Source organism: Macaca mulatta, chromosome 3, assembly GCF_049350105.2.
Source record: "Macaca mulatta isolate MMU2019108-1 chromosome 3, T2T-MMU8v2.0, whole genome shotgun sequence".
Taxonomy (NCBI): domain Eukaryota; kingdom Metazoa; phylum Chordata; class Mammalia; order Primates; family Cercopithecidae; genus Macaca; species Macaca mulatta.
In genome coordinates this window covers 9,251,932-9,259,512 of record NC_133408.1, presented here as the reverse complement: position 1 = coordinate 9,259,512, position 7,581 = coordinate 9,251,932, and the positions used below count along the sequence as shown (strand labels likewise).

The 7,581-nt window shown below is 40.1% G+C and overlaps 1 non-coding gene across 1 annotated transcript; it reads right to left on the bottom strand.

The window, feature by feature from the left end:
- Positions 1-1,244: 1,244 nt before the first annotated feature.
- On the bottom strand, positions 1,245-1,347 carry LOC114677262 (small nucleolar RNA U13). The gene has a single exon (XR_003728549.2). It is a non-coding gene; the product is annotated as a small nucleolar RNA U13 (small nucleolar RNA).
- Between the last annotated feature and the right edge of the window lie 6,234 nt (positions 1,348-7,581).

The following is a 7,581-nucleotide window of genomic DNA, read 5'->3' as shown; positions in this document are numbered from 1 at the left end:
CTATAGACTTTAAAAGGATCATAGGAAATACTATGAGCTGCTTTGTTCCAATAACTTCAACAACCTAAATGAAATGGATAAATCCTCTGTCATAATGTTACCTTGCTTGTATTGGAATGTGTTTATTCTCAAGAGACCCATGCAGAAATACTAGATAAAGTGCAACTCATTTTCAAATAGCTCAGCGAAATGTCAACAGTTGTTGAAACTAAGTAGTGAATATAAAAATGTTTATTATGTTATTCTTTTATATTTTACCTTTTCTGTATTTTTGAAAATTTTTATAATACAAAACTGGGAGAAACAAATCAGGTATGGATGCATGTTAGTAGAGAGGCTTTCATTCCGGGTTAGTCATTTGAAGTAGGGCTGATGATGGAAAGGACAATGTCATGACCGTTTCATCCAAAAAGCAGTGTTGTAACCTTCCTTTTGGGTCTGGATGAAGCTTCTTGGTGACACTTGTAGGCTATGGAAACTCCCACAGAACAAGCACAGAAAGAAAGGATCTAGATTACTGGGCAGTCAGTCTTGATCTTTTCACTAGCTACAAGGGTCAACAAAAAATTTTGAGTTGCTTTGTCTGGTCATCTAGCAACTAGGAATATTACTCATAAACTGCTCAGGGCAGACAGAATTGCTTTGTAAACAGAGTCCCGACTTACTTAATTCTTCCCAGAGGTTAAAAAACTCACACAGACATGAAACTTTGGCCTAAGTGGACACTAATTGGACACTAATTGGACACTAATTACCCTTAAGAGCTCTGTTAACCCAAACTCCCCATAAACCAAGCTTGGTATGAAATAAGAAAATGCATAAGGTAGCAGAATGCTGCTAGAAAAAAAATGACATGACCAAATTTATCGATCCTGAAAGTCCTTTCTTCAGAAGTGATGTTGCAATTATACAATAATAAACAATAGAAGGATTGACAAATCTCATGTTTACAGGCAGAGAACAGCTTCCCTACATTTCTAAGAAGCTGTATATTTGGAAATGGATGAAATTGAAAGTAGGGATAATTGACATTCTAAAGCCAAGTAGGATGAAACAAGCAGAATTTTCCATATTTTAGTATGTCTCTTTTTAATTAGAGTATCTGTAAAGGAAACAAATTATTGTATAGTTACCAATTCTTTTTAATGAACAAGGTAAAAAGGTCTAATAATGTGAACTTCCTTTTGGACTTGGGTCCTGGCTGGTGTTGGGTATCCAAGGACCCTCTCTGTCTTTTTTTTCCACGTTGGATGGATAATGTGCCCACATTGTAACAAGTTTGAGGGAGGCACATCTCACACATGCACATGAACACTCAAGCATCATGCTTATGAACTACAAAAGGATCTACCCTCTCTGTCTTAAGTAGAAACTTGAGAGGGAGGGATAGGCAGGAAGAGCATCAAAACTTCTTTGCAGGACATAATTGAACTACTTGTTACTTATTTTCTTATGGTTCATTTATTCAACAAATGAAACATCTCAATTGTTCATTGCTATTATAGATAGACACTAGGTATACTGGTAAAAAAAAAAAAGACTGAAAAATGTTGTTTTTATTTAGCTTACATGATGGCTGATATAGTAAAGTCAAAATTATTTAAATAAAGAAAAGGGGTAATGAAGACTTTGGATGTAGAAATCGAGGTTCTCATCCAAGCTTTCCTGCTAGCTTGCTGAGGGAACCCTGAGTAATGAGTCCTTAAACTCCCTCTAGGCCTGGAGGTTCATCCATCAAGTGAGGGGCCTTAACCATTTTTCCAACAACAGCCCTTCCAGCCCCATCTTCCTATGAAGGAGAAACCTCAGTATGGCCTCATGGGGAACATTGTGGATTTTGGACTAAAGCACTTTTGGTTTGTCCAATTATTTCATCTCTGATCTTGATCATCTTATTTAACTACTCTGAGCCTCAATTTCCTTGCTGCAAAATGAGACGATGTTTGCTTAAGTGAGCAAGCAAAGCAATCACCACAGCTCCTGGTATGCCGTAGCACATGGCTTTTGCTCCCCTGGGGTGCTTACCTAGGAAGAAAGGTTTTGCAATGTAAAGGCAGTAATCATTTTGCTACTGAGCCAGCTAATTGAGGAGACAGTTTCTCCTCAATCACACTATTAGCTGATGTGCAACTCAAAAAGCGTTTGTTTAATAATGGAAAAGGAGTTCTTACCAGCTCCTACAATTTTGACCATCTTTGGACTGGAAGATTTCACTCAATTCAAAAAATTCCCAATGACATATACATTGTGAACGCTAAGATTATATTCTTTCTGGAAGCTGTGTCCATTCCAACAAGTCAGGACCATTTTTACCCAACCTGTCCTAGGCAGCAAGATTCCTCAAGAGATACAGGCAGAGGCCCAGTTTTCTGAGCTGGGCTGCCACATGGTCACCCTGGGGAGAAAACGGCAGAAGACAGCTCTCTTGGGTCCACCTATCAGAAGGAAGCTCCTGTGACAACAGTGATCTCATCTCTTAGGGGCCTATGGTAGAAACAACGAAAGCAAAAGCTATAGGAATGGTACAATATAACAACCATGGTTTCCTTCAATTTTCAGAAAATTATAAATGATTAAGAATACAAAATAGATTCAAAACTTACAGATAACTTGTAAAAATCAATTTAAAAAGACAACCTAATTTTAAAATGTTCAGAAGTCTTGATCTTGATCAGGCATATTACAATATAGCATGGGCCACCGATCAAGTCTCCAGCAGCCAAATCCACCCCCTGCCCCAGCCTGTTTCTTATAAATAAATTTTGGTGGAACACAGCCTAGCCCATTCATTCACACATTGTCCACGGCTGCTTTTGCTCAACAACAGCAAAACTGAGTAGTTAGGACAGAGGCCATAAGACCCGCAAAGCCAAATATATTTACTATCAGGCCCCTTAGAAAACAATTTGCTTGTCCCTGCAATAGAAGCTATCCAAGTGACTGATAAGCGTATGAAAAAACACTCCAGCATTAATTGCCAATGGAAAAATGCAAATTAAACCCACAGTAAGATACCATTATGCACCCATTAGAATGGCAAAAATTAAAAACACTGACAACAACAAGTGTTGGCAATGGTAGAGAACAGTGGGAGCTCTCATACACTGATGGTTGAAGTGGAAATTGGTTCAGTTTTGGAAAACAGTTTGGTAGTATCTACTACAGCTAAACATTTATGTCTCCATGGCCCAGCAATTCCTGGTCATATTCTCAAGAGATATGAGGGCTGTGGCCACCAAGAGACATGTATGAGAAAGGTCCTAGCACCTTTATTTATAACCCCAAACATAAAACGATAAATGTCTGTCAACAGTAGGATGAACTAAATAAATTGGAATAGTATATAGCAATGAAAAAATAAGCTATTGCCCCATGCAAGGATGTTTCACAGACATAATGTTAATCAGAAGAAAGCAGATCTCAAGGAGTCCATGTTATATGATTCCATCTATTTGAAGCTCAGTAACACATGGTACTAGAAGTCGGAATAGCAGTTACCTCTAGGACTGGGGATTCGTATTGAAAGAGAATGAAGGTTGGGAAGCCTGCTGGGGCCTGGGAATGTCATAGATGTTGTTCTGGGAGGTGGTTGCAAGGCTGTAGACATATGTAAGAGGCTATTGGATGGTACACTGAAGACTGGAGCACCTAACCATAGAAGGTACAGTGTTACATCTCAATATAAAAGATAAAATATTAAAGAAAAAAAAAACCGTGGGTCCTTTTGGACTTGAACCTTTTGCCACAGTGGTACTACAGAGTCATGTCTTAACTGGAACTCAAATTGTAATACTTTAAAGCTTTGTGTTGAAAAGAATGAACATTTCAGAATGTAATTCTGCATTTGTGATGAAGTCCTCATCAATAACTGATTCGAAGCTGAGGAGACTGCTGTTTCCCCTAGTGCCCTGGCCCTGGCCCTGTCTCTGATGGGTACAGGTTTGTCGAGGCATCTACCAAGGGGATCAATGCCCCAGGCTGATGTCACTCCCTGTGCTTGACTTCTGTGTCTGGGTGGCAATCAGGAGCCTTCCTGCTCCCCCAGCAAGGGATGGACAGGAGGAAGCGCCCTCCAAAGGCTGGCCTGTGTCACGGATTGTCCAGGAGGTGGGCAACATAAGGGGCGAGGTCATCTCTTGGTGAGCCCACGCCTGGCCTTACAGAGCAGTGACAGATCACCTGTCACCCCTGCAACAGACAAGTGGCCCCATGTCCGTGAGCCACAGGGTGCCAGGGATGTGGGATTGCAGCTCCCCTGTGGGTACCCTTGACGAAGGGAATTATTCCTCCAAGGAGATTTGGGTCCTCTGCTGCTCTCAGATAGTCAGTTGCTTTCTGATTGGTCCACACAAGGGATACTGGGTCCAATTGTATAACACCATCATGGAGGGCTGGAGTCACATCAAAAATGTCCCTGTACCTCCAGCCTCCATCACTGCACACCTGTAACTCTGCTCACCCTAAGTGCTTAATGAACGTGGTGGATGAGCTGGTGTACAAATGCTTTTTTGGGGTAGTTTGACTTATAGCCATCTCTGCTGTCACTACAAAAAGAGGAGAAGAGCCTCACAGAGGTGGTATCAGTGGGAGAACCTCCAACCCTCCTTTGAACACATTCCTAACAAAGAAACCTGCATGCTTTCCCCACCTTTTCTCCTACCTGTCTTGTGTCAGAGCAGTGCCTCCCTGCTGCTGATTTAGAGCAAACCAAACAACTGGACCTGTTTATATCTAGCACCTTGCAGTGTTCTACCTAGATTCCAAAAATGAACTCAACAATGATTCGATGTCATTGATCAGGTTCATAATGCTTGGATTTGTTCATACCAGGGTTTTCCCTAGAAGGTTACTTGTAAGATAAATATCTAATAGGAGAGGTTTAATTATTTTGTGTTGTTTTTCTTACTAGCCATATCTCCTTAAAATTATAGAGAGTGGAAATTAGACATCATTTTTCTTTTTATCAGGCTAACTGGATTCCAACTTTGAAGTTCTGCAATGCTTGTATTTTGAAGTGTGTTTGCATGCCCCTGTTAGTTTCCTGTGGCTACTTTACTAAGGAGCTAATAAAGAAGCATATAGATTATGCTTCCATAATTACAATTTAATATGGATTTTAATAAAATAGATTCCTTTATCATTCTCTGAATTGTATCTTGTACATTTAAAATATTATACAGAGGAGTCTGTATCAGTTTTCTCAGGCTGCTGTAACAAATACTACAGGCAGGGTGGCATAACCAACAGAAATTTATTTTCTCGCAGTGGAGGCTAGAAGTCCGAGATAAAGGTATTGGCAGGGTTGGTTTCTCCTGAGGCCTCTCTCCTTGGCTTGTGAATGATTGTCTTCTTGATGTGTTCTCACATGGTCATCCCTCTGTGTGTGTCTGTGTCCTAATCTACTCTTCCTATAAGGACAGCAGTCATGCTGGATTAGGGCCTACCCATGTAAACTCAATTACCTTAATTTCTTCTTTCAAGGCTTTGTCTGCAAACATAGTAACATTCTAAGGTACTGGGGCTTAGGACTTAACCCCTTTTCTTTCTTGTTTTAAATTTTATTATTTATTTATTTATTTATTTATTTATTTATTTGAGATGGAGTCTTGCTATGTCACCCAGGCTGGAGTGCAGTGGTACAATCTCTGCTCACTGCAACCTCCGCCTCCAAGGTTCAAATGATTCTCCAGCCTCAGCCTCCTGAGTAGATGGGACTACAGATATGTGTCACCATATCTGGCTAATTTTTTTTTTTTTTTTTTGGATTTTTAGTAGAGACAGGGTTTCACCATGTTGGCCAGGCTGGTCTCAAACTCCTGACCTCAGGAGATCTGCCCGGCTCGGCCTCCCAAAGTGCTGGGATTACATGTGTAAGGCACCACACCCAGCCTTTTTTTTTTTAACCCTCATTTTAGGTTCAGGGGTACATGTGCAGGTATGTTATATAGGTGAACTATGTGTCACAGGGGTTTGGTGTACACATAATGTTGTCACCCAGGTAATAAGCGTAGTACCCAATAGGTTATCTTTCCTGATCCTCTCCCTCCTCCCACCCTCCACCCTCAAGTCGGTCCTAGTGTGTGTTGCTCCTCTCCTAGTATTCATATGTTCTCCTTGTTTAGTTCCCCCTTATAAGTAAGACTAGGCAGCATTTGGTTTTCTATTTCTGCATTAGTTCACTTAGAATTATGGCCTCCAGCTTCATCCATGTTGCTGCAAAGGACATGATCTCCTTCTTAGTTATGGCTGCATAGTATTCCATGGTGTATGTGTACCACATTTTCTGTATCCAGTCTATCACTGATATGCATTTAGGTTGATTCCATGTCTCTGCTCTTGCAAATAGTGCTGCAATGAACATACACGTGCATGTGTCTTTATGGTAGAGCAATTTATATTCCTTTGGGTATATACCCAGCAATGAGATTGGTGAGTCTAATGGTAATTCTGTTTTAAGTTCTTTCAGGAATCGCTACACTGCTTTCCACAGTGGCTGAACTAATTTACACTCCCACCAGCAGTGTATAAGTGGTTCCTTTTTTTTTGGCAACCTTGCTAGAATCTGCTATTTTTTGACATTTTCATAATAGCCATTCTGACTGGTGTGAGATGGCATCTAATTTTGATTTGAATTCTCTAATGATTAGTGATATTGAACTTTTTGTCATATGCTTGTTGGCCACATATGTGTCTTCTTTTGAAAATATCTGTTCATGTCCTTTGCCCACTTTTTAATGATTTTTTTTTCTCATAAATTTGTTTAAGTTTCTTAAAGCTTCTGGATATTAGACCTTTGTTGGATGCCGATATAGTTTGGATGTGTGTCCCTGCCCAAATTTCATATTGAAATCTAATCCCCAGTGTTGGAAGTGGGACGTGGTGGGAGGTAATCAGATCATCGGAATGGATTTCTCATGAATAGTTTAGTATCATCCCGTTGGTACTGTCCTTACAGTAGTGAGTGAGTTCTCTTGAGACTGGTCATTTAAAGGTATGTGGCACCTCCTACTCTTGCTCCTGCTTTTGCCATATGATATACCTGCTCCCCCTTCAGCTTCCACCATGATTGTAAGTTTCCTGAGGACTCCCCAAAAGCCAAGCAGATGTCAGCTTCATGCTTCTTGGACAGCCTGCATAACCATGAGCTAATTAAACCTCTTTTCTCTGTAAATTATCAAGTCTCAGGTATTTCTTTATAGCAATGCGAGAACAGACTAATACAGATGCACAGTTTGCAAATATTTTCTCCCATTCTATGGGTCATCTTTTTTATTCTGTTGATAGGTTATTTTGCTAAGAAGCTCTTTAGTTTAATTAGAACCCATTCATCAATTTTTGGTTTTGATGTAATTGCTTTTGGTTTTTTTGTTGAAATCTTTGTCTGGTCCTATGTCTAGAGTGGTATTTCTTAGGTTATCTTCCAGAGTTTTTAGTAGTTCTAGGTTTTACGTTTAAGTATTTAATCCATCTTGAGTTAATTTTTGTATATGGTATGAAGAAGGGGTCCAGGTTCAATCTTCTGCATATGGCTAGCCAGTTATTCCAGCACCATTTGTTGAAGGAGAGTCCTTCCCCCATTGT